This window comes from Phacochoerus africanus, chromosome 11 (assembly GCF_016906955.1).
Source record: "Phacochoerus africanus isolate WHEZ1 chromosome 11, ROS_Pafr_v1, whole genome shotgun sequence".
In the NCBI taxonomy this organism is placed as follows: domain Eukaryota; kingdom Metazoa; phylum Chordata; class Mammalia; order Artiodactyla; family Suidae; genus Phacochoerus; species Phacochoerus africanus.
The window spans coordinates 124,305,514-124,321,933 of record NC_062554.1 but is presented as its reverse complement, the minus strand read 5'-3'; the positions used below and the strand labels follow the sequence as shown (position 1 = coordinate 124,321,933).

At 41.5% G+C, this 16,420-nt stretch overlaps 1 protein-coding gene across 1 annotated transcript in view; it reads right to left on the bottom strand.

Annotated features, from left to right (window-relative positions):
- RGL1 (ral guanine nucleotide dissociation stimulator like 1) overlaps window positions 1-16,420 on the bottom strand; it is a 291,186-nt gene that overhangs the window by 140,558 nt on the left and 134,208 nt on the right. The gene's annotated exons all lie outside the window — the stretch shown is intronic.

Below are 16,420 nucleotides of genomic sequence, written 5' to 3'. Positions count from 1 at the left end.
ATGAGGCTCATCCAACAGCAACTGGTCATTGTGGGAGGGAAAGGGACAAAGCAGGAGAGGGTTTTGCTGAGACTGACAGCAAGGAAAGTGGGCCCCCGGTGGCCCCCGACGTTCTGTGAGTCTTTGTGAGCAGTCACCAGGGGTTGAGTTGTCTGTACTGCTGGGACACAGTGGGATAGTACCTCGGGGAAGAGCCATTCATGACGAGCCCGCCAGGAGGAGTTTTGTCATCACATTAAGTAAATCAGCAGCCCCATACCAGATGGTAATGCAATTAAACTTTGGCACCTAACAGAATTTCATGTCAATTGCAAAGACGTCTAGGGCGCCTGTCTTTTATACTATTCACCCCTAAATGAATTTAATCGCCTTTCAATTTCTTTTTCTAAAGAAAGTCCTCTCATTAATGGCCATGCTAAGGCATAAGGCTGGCTTTGGTGAAGAATATATTATGAACCGAAAAGCTAGAGAATCAAATATGCTGATGTTCCCAGGAGAGCAAAATAAATAAGAGTGAGGGTGCATCAAGGAAAAATAAAAAGATCTTTGAACCGTTGAGAACATCCTGAAGTCACTCAGCAAAGTTCCTTCCTCTCATACAACCAGAACCTAGAGAGCTCAGTAACTGTGGAGAGAAGGGATGCTCTTTTTATAAAACCCGAAGGGGTTGCTTCCAGTTTTTGAAAAACTCACGTAGACTAGATGCTTCTGTGATCACCAGTTTAGAGTGTTCCCAGTGTCCAGAGCAAAATCGTGTGGAAACCTACCTCCATGCTTCTTAAGCCAACCTCAGCCCCCCGGCCCACCCCTATTCAGTGATCTTGAAGAATAAAAGATGCACCTGGGGACAGTTAAGCAACCCATAAGATCAATTTCACCACTACTTTAACCTAATTTTTGGCTGTAAATTTGGAGACGACTCCTTAAAATTTTCCACTTCAGGGATATCAAGAAGTTTCTTCAATCTCGCCCCCTCCAGGACGTCTTTCTGGATAGGACAGCTCATAAATCACAAGCCTTCACTCAAGTTTGAGATCTCATCACCTTCCTCTCTCTTCCACCAATTCTGTAGCTAGCCACCCGGTGTGTAAGGGGAAAACAGGCTTCCACCAGAGGCAGCTTCAAATCCCGGCTTACTTTAACACTGAACTGGAGTGCTACTTCCCTGTGCTTTCATTGCCTTATCTGTAAAATGGGTCAAACATCTATCTCACAGAGTTTGAAAAAGGATTGAATATGTACATAAATTATCTAGCACATGATCAAAAAAAGCTCCATTCCCTTATGAGTGTACTCCCTCCTAAACTGCATCTTCTCAGACTCACTGAAAAGTTGTATGTATACAATGTGGGGAAAGCTAAAATGATGTTTTCTAGCTGAAAAACTTCAGAGAGGTTTTCCAAGAATAACTACTTGCTATTTATACTTGATAATGTATGTGGTTTTGTCCAAATGTTGAATCCCCTGAAAAAGGCTGGTTTTAAGATTGGTAGAGCAGTCAGGTGTTGCAGTTTATAATTTTTAAATATTTATTTTAAAATATTTCACCTGCAGGTAGCTCAGTCAGTATTACCTATTACACATACTTTTGGGTTAAAATACTCACGGTCCATATGTGGGAAGGATAAGCCAGTAAGCCATTTATAATCGTTTGAATGTATTTACCAGACTAACCTACCTGTGATCTAGCATGGTCCTAAAAGAAAAGGTCAAGTTTGATTCAAAGGATATCAGCAATGATTGGTACCGTTCAGTGTGGAAGTCTTTCATCTCCTCAGTTAAGTCGATTCCTAAGTATTTTATTCTTTTCAGTGCTATTGTAAGTGGAACTGTTTTCTTAATTTCATTTGAAGATTGTTCATCATTACTGTATAGAAATACAACTGATTTTTATACATTGATTTTGTATCCTGCAACTTTAATCATTTATTAGTTCTGACATGTTTTATGTAGGCACATAAAAAAACAGAAAGACATTCCATGCTCATGGATTAGAAGAATTAATATTGTTAAGACTATCCATATTACCCAAAACAATTTACAACTTCAATGCAACCCCTATCAAAGTTCTAAGCATTTTTGCTAAGTAGAAATATTTAGAAATAGAAAAGAGAATCCTAAAATTCATGTGGAACCACAAAGGGCACTGAATAGCCAAAGCAATTGTTTTCTTTTCCTTTTATGGTTTATTATGGAATATTGAATATAGTTCCCTGTGCTATCCAGTAGAACCTTGCTGTTTATCTATTTTATATATAGTAGTTTGTATCTGCTAATCCCAAACTCCTAATTTACCCCTCCTCCCACTTTCGTCTTTAAAGTTTCTTTCTGTTTTATAAATAAACTCATTTGTACCTTTTTTTGTAGATACCACATATAAATGATGTATTTATCTTTCTCTTTCTGACTTATGTCACTTAGTATGATAATCTCTAGGTCCATCCATGTCGCTGCAAATGGCATTATTTCATTCCTTTTAATGGTTGAGTAGTATTCCGTGTGTATGTGTTTCCGTTTTGGAAATTAAGCCCTTGTCAGAGGCACCATTTGCGAATAGTTTCACCTATGCTATAGACTGTCTTTTCATTCTGCTTATGGTTTCCTTTGCTGTGCAAAAGCTTGTAAGTTTGATTAGGTCCCATTTGTTTATTTTTGTTTTTATTTCTACTGCCTTAGGAAACTGACCTAAGAAAACATTGGTACAATTTATGTCAGAGAATGTTTTGCCTGTGTTTTCTTCTAGAAGTTTGATGGTGTCATGTCTTATAAGTCTTTAAGCCACTTTGAGTTTACTTTTGTGCATGGTGTGAGGGGGTGTTCTAACTTCCTTGATTTACATATGGCTGACCTACTTTCCCAACACCACTTGCTAAAGAAACTGTCTTTTCTCCACTGTATATTCTTGCCTCCTTTGTCAAAAGATTAATTGACCTAAGTGTGTGGGTTTATTTGTGGGCTCTCTATTTTGTTCCATTGATCCATATGTCTGTTTTTATGCCAATACCATGCTGTTTTGGTTACTACAGCTTTGTAGTGTTGTCTGAAGTCTGAGAGAGTTATGCTTCCAGCTTTGTTCTTTATCTTCAGGATGGCTTTGGCAATTCTGGGTTTTTTATGGTTCCATATAAAATTTAGGATTATTTGTTCTATTTTGGTGGAAAATGTCATGGGTAATTTGATAGGGATCTCATTAAATCTGTAGATTGCTTTGGGTAGTATAGCAAACAATATTAATTCTTCCAATCCAAGAGCATGGGATATCTCACCATTTCTATTCAACATTGTATTAGGAGCCCTAGCCACTGCAATGAGACAAGAAAAAGAAATAAAAGGTGTCCAAATTGGAAGGGAAAAGATAAAATTGTCATTATATGTAGACAATATGATACTATATTTAGAAAACCCTATAGACTCCATGCAAAAACTACTAGAACTGACAAAAAAAAGTCAGCAAGGTAGCAGGATACAAGGTTAACATACAAAAACTGGTAGCCTTTCTTTACAATAACAATGAAATATCAGAATAGGAAAGTTTAAAAAAACCACAAAACTTTTAAAAATCACATCAAAAATATAATACTTAGGAATAAACCTGACCAAGGAGGCAAAAGACCTATATGCTAAGAACTATAAAACATTGATAAATGAAAGTGATTCAAAGAAATACAATTTTGAAAAAGAAGACTAAGGCTGGGGGTTTCATACTTTCTGGATTTCAAAATATATTACAAAGGTACAGTAACCAAAACAGTATGGAGCTGGCATAGAGACAGATATTTAGACTAATGGAAACTAGAAAGGTGCCAAAAATACATAATAGGGAAAGAGAGTCTCTTCAACAAATGGTGCTGGGAAAACTGGATATCCACATACAAAAGAATGAAATTTGACATGTCTTACACCATACACAAAAATAAATTCAAAATGGCTTAAAGACTTAAATTTAAGACCTGAAACCATAAAACTCCTAGAAGAAAACATAGGGGGAAAGGTTCTTGACACTGACCTTTGCAATGATTTCATGCATATGACATCAAAAGCATAGGCAACAAAATCAAAAATAGCCAAGTGAGGAGTTCCCGTCGTGGCTCAGTGGTTAAGGAATCCAACCAGGAACCATGAGGTTTCGGGTTCAACCCCTGGCCTTGCTCAGTGGGTTAAGGATCCCACATTGCCATGAGCTGTGGTGCAGGCTGCAGATGCGGCTCAGATCCCGCGTTGCTGTGGCTCTGGTGTAGGCCGGCGGCTACAGCTCCAATTTGACCCCTAGCCTGGGAACCTCCATATGCCGTGGGAGCAGCCCTATAAAAAGCAAAAAGACAAAAAAAAAAAAAAAAGCTAAGTGAGACTATATCAAATTAAAAAGCTTCTGCACAACAAAGGAAACAACTTTGAGTGAAAAGTCAACCTGTAATATGGGAAAAAATGTGTGCAAACAACATATCTGATTAAAGTATTAATATCCATAGTATATAAGGAACACCTACAACAATAGCAAAAATAATAATAATAATAACTGAATTTTAAAATGGTCAAAAGGAGTTCTCATTGTGGCTCAGCAGGTTAAAAACCCAACTAGTATCCATGAGGATACGAGTTTGAACCCTGGCCTCACTCAGTGGGATAAGGATCCGGCACTGTGGAAAGCTGCACCATAGGTCTCAGATGTGGCTCATATCTGGCATTGCCGTGACTGTGGTATAGGCCTGTAGCTGCAGCTCTGATTCAACCACTAGCCCAGGAACTTCCATATGCTACGGGTGCAGCCCTAAAAAGACATAAAATAAAATAGGCAAAGGACTTGAACATTTCTCCAAAGAAGACATACAAATGGTCAATGCAAAAAAGGCTCAACGTGACTAATCATCAGGGAAATGCAAATCAAAACCAGAATAAGGTGTTACTTCACACTTCTTAGGATGGCCATTATTAAAAAAGAACCCACAAATGTTGACAAGGATGTAGAAAAAAACAAACGCTCATACAGTATTGGTAAAAATGTTAATTGGTACAGCCATGACAGAAAGCAGTGTGGAGGTTCCTCAACAAATTAAGAAGAGAACTATCATATGATCCCAGCAATCCCACTTCTGAGTACTTTCGAATGTCAAAGAATTTAGGAGTTCCCAGTGTGGCTCTGTGGAAATGAACCTGACTAGCATCCATGAGGACTCAGGTTCCATCCTTGGCCTCACTCAGTGGGTTAAGGATCCAGCGTTGCCGTGAACTGTGGTGTAGGTCGTAGACGCGGCTCGGATCTGGCATTACTGTGGCTGAGGCATAGGCCAGCGGCTACAGGTCCAATTCGATCCCTAGCCTGGGAACTTCCGTATGCTGCAGGTAGGGCCCTAAAAAGACAAAAAAAGCAAACAAACATAATTTAAAAGAATTTAAATTTAAATAAAGAATTTAAATCAAAATATTAAAGAGATCTGAGTGTAGCACTATTTATAATGGCCAAGATGTGAAAGCTGCAGCTGTGGCGGAGGCCAGTACCTGCAGTACCTACAGTACCTGTAGTTTGACCCCAAACCTAGGAACCTCCATATACTGCAGGTGCAGCCCTAAAAAGACAAAAAATAAGTTAATTAATTCATTAAAAGAGCGACATCCTGCCATATGCAACAAAATGGATGAACCCAGAAGACATTATGCTTAAGTGAAATAAGCCAGTCTCAGAAGGACAAGTACTGCACAATTCCACCTACATGCGGTGTCTAAAGTCAAGTCACAGAAGCGGAAAGTTGCAGGGTTCAGGGAGGGAGACACAGGGAGCTGCTATTCAACGAGTACCAAGTTTCAATTATGCACGATGAGAAAGTGCTAGAGCTCTGCTACACACTTCTGTGCTTTTAGTTGACAGTAATGCACTGTACACGGGACAATTTGTTCACGTTGAGGGGGAGGGGAAGGAGATCAGAAAGCTATACTTAAAACATTAGGATGTTGCTAGGACAGTCAGTAGCAATAGAAAATCCTTGGGATATAACAGGAAAGAGGGAAGAAGTATGGAAAAACTCAAAAGGAGAGAAAAAAAACCACCTTTCTTATTTTACCTTTCACTAGAGCCAGTAAAGAGAGAACTGGGGAGAGCAAACCTAAGCAGCTTGTGTGCAGATACTTTCAGAGAATCTATCTAGAAGTGGGAATGTGTAGTTTACATACTCCATACAGTCATTGATTTATTCACTGGTTTCTATGACACCATGCTCCTCTAGATTTCATTCTACGTCTCTGGTTTCAAGAAGAATTGAAAAATATAAAAATTATGACAGTATACCTATACATGAGGCTGACATGGAGGAATACTTGTGTGCCTGAGGAACATGATGAGACCTCTGGCATCTAAGAGCCAGGACTGGAATCCCAGCTCTAGACCAGGCGTCACCCAAGAATTTGAGCCTCATTTCTCACAGCCTTGGTGTCCTCATCTGTTTTCTTTCATGCTTATCATGAATGTTAAATAAACTACACTACATAAAACACCTAACAGGAAAAAAAAAAAAAAACTATACTAAATAAAGCACCTAATAGAGTGCTTGGAAGAGAGGAGGCTTTGAATCGAAACCTCTTCATGAAGTTCCTCTTGGCTCAGCGGCTTAAGGACCTAGCATTGTCATTGCTGCAGCTGGGGTCATTGTTGCAGTGTGGTTCGGTTTGATCCCTGGCCCAGAAATTTCGGCATGCGGTAGGCGTGGCCAAAAGAAAAAAAAAATGTATCTCCTCCCGCCCCCCTTTCCCTTCAATGTAATTCTGTGTTCATTTACTGCATTTGGTTTGCAATCTGCATGTTCTTTAGATGCTTGCCTAGGTAACAGATTGTCCTGCATGACAGAAATGTAAGAACAGCACAAATATAACAGACATTGTACTTGTAAATAAGTAGTTTAAAACTTGTCTTGAAATGTCACTATCAGAGTAAGATGGGAAGAAATCGGGAAGTCCTTGATTTTGTCCTTAAACTCAACACTGGACTATGAGGTCCTGCACCCAGTTAAAAGTTTAGAGGAAAACAGTCTCAAGAGGGAATAGTAATGACAATAACGACGGCTATATGATAAAAGCTAAAGAGGTGAGAGGTCAGCATTCTTCTTTTACACTTTATTTAATTATTTATTTTGGCCCCACCCACAGCATGTGGAAGTTCCTGGGCTAGACTGAACTTGCGCTGTAACAGTGACCTGAGCAACTGCAGTGACAACACTGGATCCCCAACTCCCTGTACCACAAGGGAACTCCTTACCACCAAACTTTAGGACTGTGGAGCATATAGCCTCTACTTGCCTAAAGCCCTTACCTAAACCCGGCCACAGCCGCAACCTATGAAGGATCCTTAACCCACTGTGCCGGCTGAGGATGGAACATGTGCCTCTGCAGCGACTGGAGCTGTTGCAGTGGGATCCTTAACCCACTGCACCACAGTGGGAACTACAACCTTCCCCACTTTGGAGAGGAGTTGATAATTGCCATTTTGCAACATTTTATTCGCAAACTATATCTTTGGCTATTTGTGGGCCCCTTAAAAAAAAAAAAAAAAAACTTTTGGTGGATGACATAAGCAAATAAATCTGTCACTTCTTAACTGCTTCCCCCAATAATGGCAAAGGTTTGTCAAAAGGCAAACGACTTAATCCTTTCAGTATCCCTATGAAATGCTTCTCCCTATTCTTCAGGCTTATAGGTTGTGTTGCTCATTAACTTTTGCATCTTCAGCTTCCCACTATCAGCTAGGCATCCTGCTATGACTGTTTCTAGCTGTGCTATCTGGGTTGCCACATTCACCTACTCCTTGCTTGAACTTTCAACCTTGCTTTGCAAAAGGTAAGGAACCAGTCATGCTTGGTCAAGGATGGCAAGTCCTCCAAACACTCTTTAAGCAGTAGACGGTTGCTCCTATTTTCTAAGAGTGGTGAGGAAATAGTGGTTTTTTACTAATTATCAGAGAAATACTACAAGGTATAAGTTAAAATTTTTTCATGCTCTGTTCTTAGAGTTTTTTTTAATTTTAGGCAAGCAAATTACAAGTCAATTTTAGGTGAGACTGCAACTAAAGAAGAGGCTGCCCTGGAGGTAGAAAAAGAAACAGAAACAGAGAGCATTCAATGGAGGGCAGGCCAAAGGCAGAGGACTCCTCTGGGCAAGCTGATAAGCACTTTGCAGCTAATAGTTTACTGATGGTTGGTTGTTACTCTTAATTGTTTTTGTTTGTTTGTTTTTGTTGTTGGTTTGTTTTTGCTTTTCAGGGCCGCACTTACGGCAGAGGGAAGTTCTCAGGCTAGGGGTCCAATTGGAGCTGCAGCTGCCGGCCTACGCCACAGCCACCACAAGGCCAGATCTGGGCTGCATCTGTGACCTACACCACAGCTCACGGCAACACCAGATCCTTAACCCCCTGAGCAAGGCCAGGGATCAAACCTGCAACCTCATGGATGCTAGTCAGGTTCGTTAACCACTGAGCCACAATGGGAACTCCAGGTTACTCTTAATTGTTGACGATGCTTTCCTGAGGAGAAAGTTGGTTACTGGAATACTATTTGTATCTTGGGCTAGTAAGCATTATAAGCTCATTTAATTATAGATTTCTGTAAAAGAAGAAAGGACACCCAGAAATGTGTTCACATGGTTGAAAAGATTAAAACATAGAACAATCAGCTCAGACATTTTACAAAGTATAAAATGGATGACCTGATGCCATGAAGGACTTTGAACAAGATTCTGGAAGGACTTCCTGGGAAATTAGCCAGATCATATCTTGTTTCACGGCTAAAGGAACCTCCTTTTTTCCATAATAATGGTATTTAAGTGGCACTAAGAATCCAAATAAATTAAAGCTGCTCACTATTCACAATAGTCAAGACATGGAAAAAAACTAAATGTCCATTGACAGAAGAATGGATAAAGAAGATGTGATGTCACACACACACACACACACACACACACACACACACACGATGGAATACTACTCAGCCATAAAAAAGAATGAAGTAATGTCATTTGCAGCAACATGGATGGACTTAGAGATTATTATGCTAAGTGAGGTAAGTTCAGACAAAGATAAATGTCATATGATATCAGTTACATGCAGAATCTAAAATATGACACAAATAAACCTATCTACGAAACAGAAACAGACTCACATAGTGAACAGACGTGTGGCTGCCAAAGGGGAGGGGAGATGAGGGAAGGATGGACTTGGAGTTTGGGATTAGCAGGTGCAAACTATTACACATAGAATGGATAAACAACAAGGTCCTACGGCAAAGCACAGAGAACCATGTTGAATATCCTGTGACAAACTACACTGGAAAAGAATTTTTAGAAGAAATATATATTCATCAGCAATTAACACAACACTGTAAGTTAACTATACCTCAACTTAAAAAATTAGAGCTATTCTAACATAGCAGGTAGAGAGATGACTCTGTAAGCCAGAGATACCTACAATTGAGTCCCGATCCATCATGTCTCTCTGAGGCAAGATCCCCTCTCTAAGGTTCTAAAAAATAGAGGTATAAACACCTTCCTCACTGGCTCATAGTGAGAATTAAATGAGATCATTCACATCAAGCCTTTGATACAGTGTCTAGCACCACAGTTAATATTCAACTACTGTTGTTATTTGTGACGTCAAGTTAACAAGTTGCAAAAGCTGCAAGAGACAGACTACATTAAAAATCAGACCTGCTGGAGTTCCTGTCATGGCGCAGTGGTTAACGAACCCAACAAGGAACGATGAGGTCGCGGGTTTGATCCCTGGCCTTGCTCAGGGGTTAAGGATCCAGCATTGCCATGAGCTGTAGGTCGCAGATGCAGCTGGGATCCCGCATTGCTGTGGCTCTGGCAGAGGCCTGTGGCTACAGCTCCAATTAGACCCTAGCCTGGGAAGCTCCATATGCTGCGGGTGTGGCCCTAGAAAAGACCAAAACAAAACAAGCAAACAAACACACAAAAAATCAGACCTGTGGACTGAGTAGCTCAAGACTATCCAGCATGAAGCTAAAACTTCGTTATACAAAGAACCCAGCAAGAACCATAAGCCCCAAAGACTGCTTATCCAATGAGCAACATTTATAGAGTTTCTACATGTGCAGAAAACTACTGTGCTCTCCATTCTTCTCCCCACCCCCAAACCACCTCCATACAGGAACCAGAGTAATAATTTCAAATCACCATACCATCATCTCCTATTCTTAAATCCTTCCAGTAGCTCCCCACTGCTAAGGCTGAAAACCTAAATCCTTTTCATATTCCATGAGGCCTTGCCCAGGTAGCCTCTGCCCACCTCTCCAGCCTCCCTCCACATTACCTTCTGTGTGCTCTTGGGGCTCTGGTGACCCCAGTCTTCTTTCCATGTCCTGAATGTATCTGGTTCCCCCCATCAGAGAGCCTTTACCCATATGAATCTCTCTTTAGGGGACACCCTGCCCTCTTCTCCTCTCCTGCTTGGGCTTAATCCTCTCTCATATGCTCTCATGGCACCATGTTGCTTGTTTGTAGCTCAATCATGGTTGTCATTTTATATTGAATTGCATGATTATTCGACAAATATCAATTTTTCTCCAAACTCTGGTAATGCAAGTTTTTGCTCACTGCTTTTCTGGCACCTCACACAATGCCTAGTACATAATAGATACTCAATAACTAACTATTTGATCTATCTACTGATAGATACATGGATGGATGTCATGTTGTAAATTCACTTAGCACTTAGTCATTATTGTTGAGTAACATAAATAAATCTTAGATATTATCTCTACCATAAAGTTGCTTATATTCTAAAAGCAGAAAAAGAAGAGAAAGGGAATGACTGAAAAATGACTTTACAAAACTACAAGGCAGCAGGTTCAGATTTACAGAGCAGGACAGACTGGGCAATGTGTCTCTGGGAGGCCATCCTTAAAGATAATCACAGTTTTTATTAAGACTGTGTTAACCACTAGCTTTTAAGAAAAAGAAAAACGTGAATTAGGAGGAAGAAAGGAAGGTCTTCTTGTAGAGAGGCTGGACGCTTCTTCCAAGGATGATGTTTGGTTGGAAAAGTAGAACGTAATAGTCCAGGGAAAAGAGATTTGGATAAAGAAGTTGGTTGGTAGAGATTCTTGAGGTGTTCCCAAGGGGAAACTGATATAATCAAACAGCGTGTGAACAAGATGATTCTAACACTTGTCCAAAGAAGAGCTTAGAGGGAAGAAAGTGGGGAGGTCAAGCCATCCAATAGGAAGCTATCGCAATCGTGTGAATGCCAAATCATTAACACCTAGGCTGACACAAGATAAGGGTTTTGAAACAAAGAAATGCCTCTGAGTGATATTTTGGAAAAAGAGTTGTTGCAACTTGATGATAGGCAGAATGTCGCAAGTAAAGGTTTACAAGGTTCTGAGACCAGGACCCTGGGATTGTGGTGGGGACGTGAAGATAAAGAGAAGATGGGAAGGACTTTCTGCTGTGGCGGGATCAGGGGGCAGGGGTGGAATACGATCAGTTCAGTCCTGCAGAGAGAGAAAATAGAGATGCTGAGGTGCTAAGAAGGAACGATAAAGGCTAGAAATAAAGAAAGCAGAGTGTGTATAAAAAGTTGTTCGACAGATGGCCAGCAAACATATGAAAAAATGCTCAACAACGCTGATTATAAATGCAAATCAAAACAACCATGAGATACCACCTCACACCAGTCAGAATGGCCATCATTAATAAGTCCACAAATAGCAAGTGCTGGAGGGGGTGTGGAGAAAAGGGAACCCTCCTGCACTGTTGGTGGGAATGTAAACTGGTACAGCCACTATGGAGAACAGTTTGGAGATACCTTAGAAATCTATACATAGAACTTCCATATGACCCCGCAATCCCACTCTTGGGCATATATCCGGACAAAACTCTACTTAAAAGAGACACATGCACCTGCATGTTCATTGCAGCCCTATTCACAATAGCCAGGACATGGAAACAACCCAAATGTCCATCAACAGATGATTGGATTAGGAAGATGTGGTATATATACACAATGGAATACTACTCAGCCACGAAAAAGAACAAAATAATGCCATTTGCAGCAACATGGATGGAACTAGAGAATCTCATACTGAGTGAAATGAGTCAGAAAGACAAAGACAAATACCATATGATATCACTTATAACTGGAATCTAATATCCAGCACAAATGAACATCTTCTCAGAAAAGAAAATCATGGACTTGGAGAAAAGACTTGTGGCTGCCTGATGGGAGAGGAAGGGAGTGGGAGGGATCGGGAGCTGGGGCTTATCAGACACAACTTAGAATAGATTTACAAGGAGATTCTGCTGAATAGCATTGAAAACTTTGTCTAGATACTCATGTTGCAATAGAAGAAAGGCTGGGGGAAAAATGTAATTGTAATGTATACATGTAAGGATAACTTGATCCCCTTGTTGTACAGTGGGGAGAAAAAAAAAAAAAAGTTGTTCGAGGAGTTCCTGTCGTGGCTCAGTGGTTAACAAATCTGACTAGGAACCATGAGGTTGCGGATTCGATCCCTAGCCTTGCTCAGTGGGTTAAGGATCTGGCGTTGCTGTGAGCTGTGGTGTAGGTTGCAGACGCGGCTCAGATCCCGAGTTGCTGTGGCTCTGGTGTAGGCTGGTGGCTGCAGCTCCGATTAGACCCTTAGCCTGGGAACCTTCATATGCCGTGGGAGCGGCCCTAGAAAAGGTAAAAAGACCAAAAAAAAAAAAAGAAGAAGTTGTTCAGAACCATGAATGCACATGACACCTCTTCAGGGGAAGAAGACTCGGAGCTGAAGCAGTCTCAAAATGTACCCACATTTGAAGGTGACCAAACAAAAGTACCAGAGACAAGAGTGAGGGAAAAGGAGAACTAGGAGAGCATGGGTTATGGAAACTCCCACTGAAAGGAAAGCTTCCTGCCACTAAAAATTCTCAGACACACTGAAATCAGCCTTGGGATAGAGTCAATGTGCTTTAGAATCCTTCAAATGACAAAAGATTTACCTTCTGTCATGATCACAAGATGCTGCACCTATTTTAAAAGGATTTCCCATTTAAAACCTACAAAAGTTTTTGAAAATTATCACTAGTTATTCTCTTCTGTGACCCTCTTCAATAAAATGTAACCAAAGTTAATTGAAAGTCTTAGTGTGGTTAGTTACATAACGCCAGAATTGCTGAATCGCTTAAACGTGGTGTTTTCCCAGAAATATTTGTCTTTTGGATGAAACCAAGAATGGAAAGTTTCTGCCTTAAAGGAGAACTTTTAAGAAGGTGGAAAGAAAAGAAAAACATATATAATGGAAATACAACTTTCACAATAATTAACCAAAATGCTGCAACTATGATAAGCACTTACACAGAGAGACACAAAAATATAAAGAAAAGTGAATTTTACCATGTTAGAGAGTGGATTGTGGATTGTATATCAATTAGATAATGTCTTTTTAAAAATCAGAAAATATCTCAAATATTGCCTTTGCCAGGAACAAATTTAGACAGATCTTTGGTTCTTGTTATTTTCCTGTTATATTGGCAGAATCAGTTCATGCTAAACCCATACTAATCCTATTTTGTCTAAGACATGAAGTGAGGTCTATAGAATGAAATTGTTTAGTTCAGGGCAGGAGAAGGGGAGAAGTCATAACCTTGGTTCATTCAGCTTCTTCTAGATAAGAGAAGAGTTGATGCTCTAGAAAGCTGCCTAGCCTGGTTATTCTCCCCTTTTTACCCAGAGATGTGTGTGTGTGTGTGTGTGTGTGTGTGTGTGTGTGTCCGTGTCCGTGTCTGTGTCTGAATGTATTAGGATAGGATAATTGCTAGAGTAAGTTAGCCTTCATCTCGAACCTTAATCATGAAATCTAATGACTTCCCTCCAGAATAACATAATCCCAATAGAAAGGCGTTGTGAAGAAGTGATGGTGCAACTGAAAGTTATGTGGCAACTTTATAATGATGAAGTAAGTAATATACTTTTTTGGGGCCACATGCATGGACTGAACCTGTGTCACCAGAGCCATAGCAGTGAAATGCCAGATTCTTAACCCACTGAGCCACCAGGGAACTCCCAGTAATGCACTTTTACTTACAGCCAAATAAGTAATATATTTAACATGAATCAAAGGAATTTCTCTCCTATAACATGCCAGGATGCCCTTCCGTGAAGTTAGCGTATCCCGTGCCTCAGGAACCACACCTCATGACCTTAACATGGGAACCCGCTGGCATTCCTGGCATACATGCCCAACTAGGGCTAAGCTTTTGGTCTTCGCCACCTGAAAAGGCTTGGGGGTTAAGTGGAAATTGGGCAGGCACTGAGAAATCCCTCAATTTGATTGCGTCTGTAGATCCGTACCAGACTCAGGCTGCCCAAAGAGGGTCCAGAGGGTCCTAGAATCAGGTCCAGGTACTAAAAAGAAATTAAATTCACTTTGGGTGAGGTTCCCAAGATTCCAGGACAAAACTGAACCTCCTAGGACTTTGTCATGACCATGAACCATGTGAAAGGGCGTCATCCTAGGACACTGAGAGAGAGAAAGCCCGGCTCTATCATCTTATGGAACAGAGCTGCCATCACAGTCCTGGACTCCCTGTCTCTGGATGGTATCATGGGATAGAAATAGAACTTGTTTAAATTGCTGTAAATGTGGCTCTCTGCATTGCGTAGCCCAAGGTACATCGTAATTAACATGCCTGTTAAAGAGAACAGGAATCAGTAGAGGTAAGAGAGTCACTCAGCCAAAGCCTAGATCATAATTTTTTTTTTTTGTCTTTTTGTCTTTTTGCCTTTTCTAGGGCTGCTTCCGCGGCATATGAAGGTTCCCAGGCTAGGGATCGAATCGGAGCTGTAGCCACCAGCCTACGCCAGAGCCACAGCAACTCGGGATCCGAGCCGCGTCTGCAACCTTCACCACAGCCCACGGCAACACCGGGTCCTTAACCCACTGAGCAAGGGCAGGGATAGAACCCGCAATCTCATGGTTCCTAGTCAGATTTGTTAATCACTGTGCCACAACGGGAACTCCTAGATCATAATATTCTAAGAGTGACTCTGATGTATTCTGCTTCTGATTGTTCAAGGCCCTTAAAGGGATTCTCACTTTATAAATTCCCATGCAATGAATATCAGCTGAGTGTTCACTATGTATCAGGCACTGTGCTAGGCATGATAGAAATACTTCCAACAGGATAGCTGTGGTACCTACCTCGTGGTGCTAGCGGATTGGAGGGAGGAACAGATAAAACATACATTACAGCCTGATAAATGCTGAGAGAAGGGTTGCTATTGGCACATACAGGCTGAGACTATAGGGTTCAGGGATTGCTTCCCAGGGAAAAGGGTCTCTAAGGTGGGCTCTGAAAGATGAGATAGACTTAGAAGTAGCAGAAGAAGTGGATGGGGGAGGAGGAAAGAGCAACCCAGGCCGAGGGAACAAAATGGGGAAGGGCTAGGACTCAGAGGATTACAGACCAAACAGGATCCTAGGCACGGCCCAGGAGTTCACAAAACATGCCAAATATGCTGGTATTACCCATTTCCCTTAAAAAGGAAGTGATGCTATACCCTCACTACCTGAGCACTAATTTGGCTTAATAGCCATAATACACTAACTGGATAGACGTCCAATGGAAACATGAGGTGTGCTCTTGCTTTATTTTGTCTAATCCCATAATCCCTCAAATAATCCTCTGTGAAGGGTCAGGTAAATAAATAACTAGTTTAATGACTAACAGAGCACCTAGTATGCGTAAGGCACAGGCTGCACATCCCAGTCCTGGGTCTAAAGTCAGAAGGCAAACAAAGGAATGACCGAAATCAGCAGGTGAGAGGGGAGGGGTGACAGTGGGCTTCCATGGAACCATGCAGACTCCAAATTCCAAAGCACGATGTTAGTGTTACAATGTGTTCCACTCAGAACAGCCATCCCAGCGCATCCCAGGTGAGAGTCTGGCCCATGTCTGGGGGCAGGAGTACAGGCTGGATGGAAGGACCTCTTTCAGTCAATAGTCAGGGTTAGTGCTACCCCTGGCCGGGGAATGACAAACAGTGGTGGGATCTCTTTGAAGGAAGGAGAAAACAGCTTCAGAGAGAGTCAATGCTGCGAGCCCCCAAAGGAGACTTGAAGTATGAATAGAGTTTCCAGGTGGTGGGGGAGGGACTTAGGGAAGCAGGGCCGGGGCAAAGGGGAGAGCAATCAGAGCAGAAGGAAAGGCGTGAGCCCAAGTGCAGAGTCGGATGTGAGACCCTGACAGACCAGGTGGCGGGAAGGAGGCTGCCGGGTGCAGCCATGCCACCTGCGCACAAGGGCGCCTTGCACTTCTGGTTCCCACTCCTACCAGAGCCTCCCATGAGCGGTGATGATGGAAAGGTGTAACTTCACGCGGCATGGCTGTCTGAGTTCCTCCATGCTCCGGTGGTTTGTTTGAGATGTGCATCACTGAA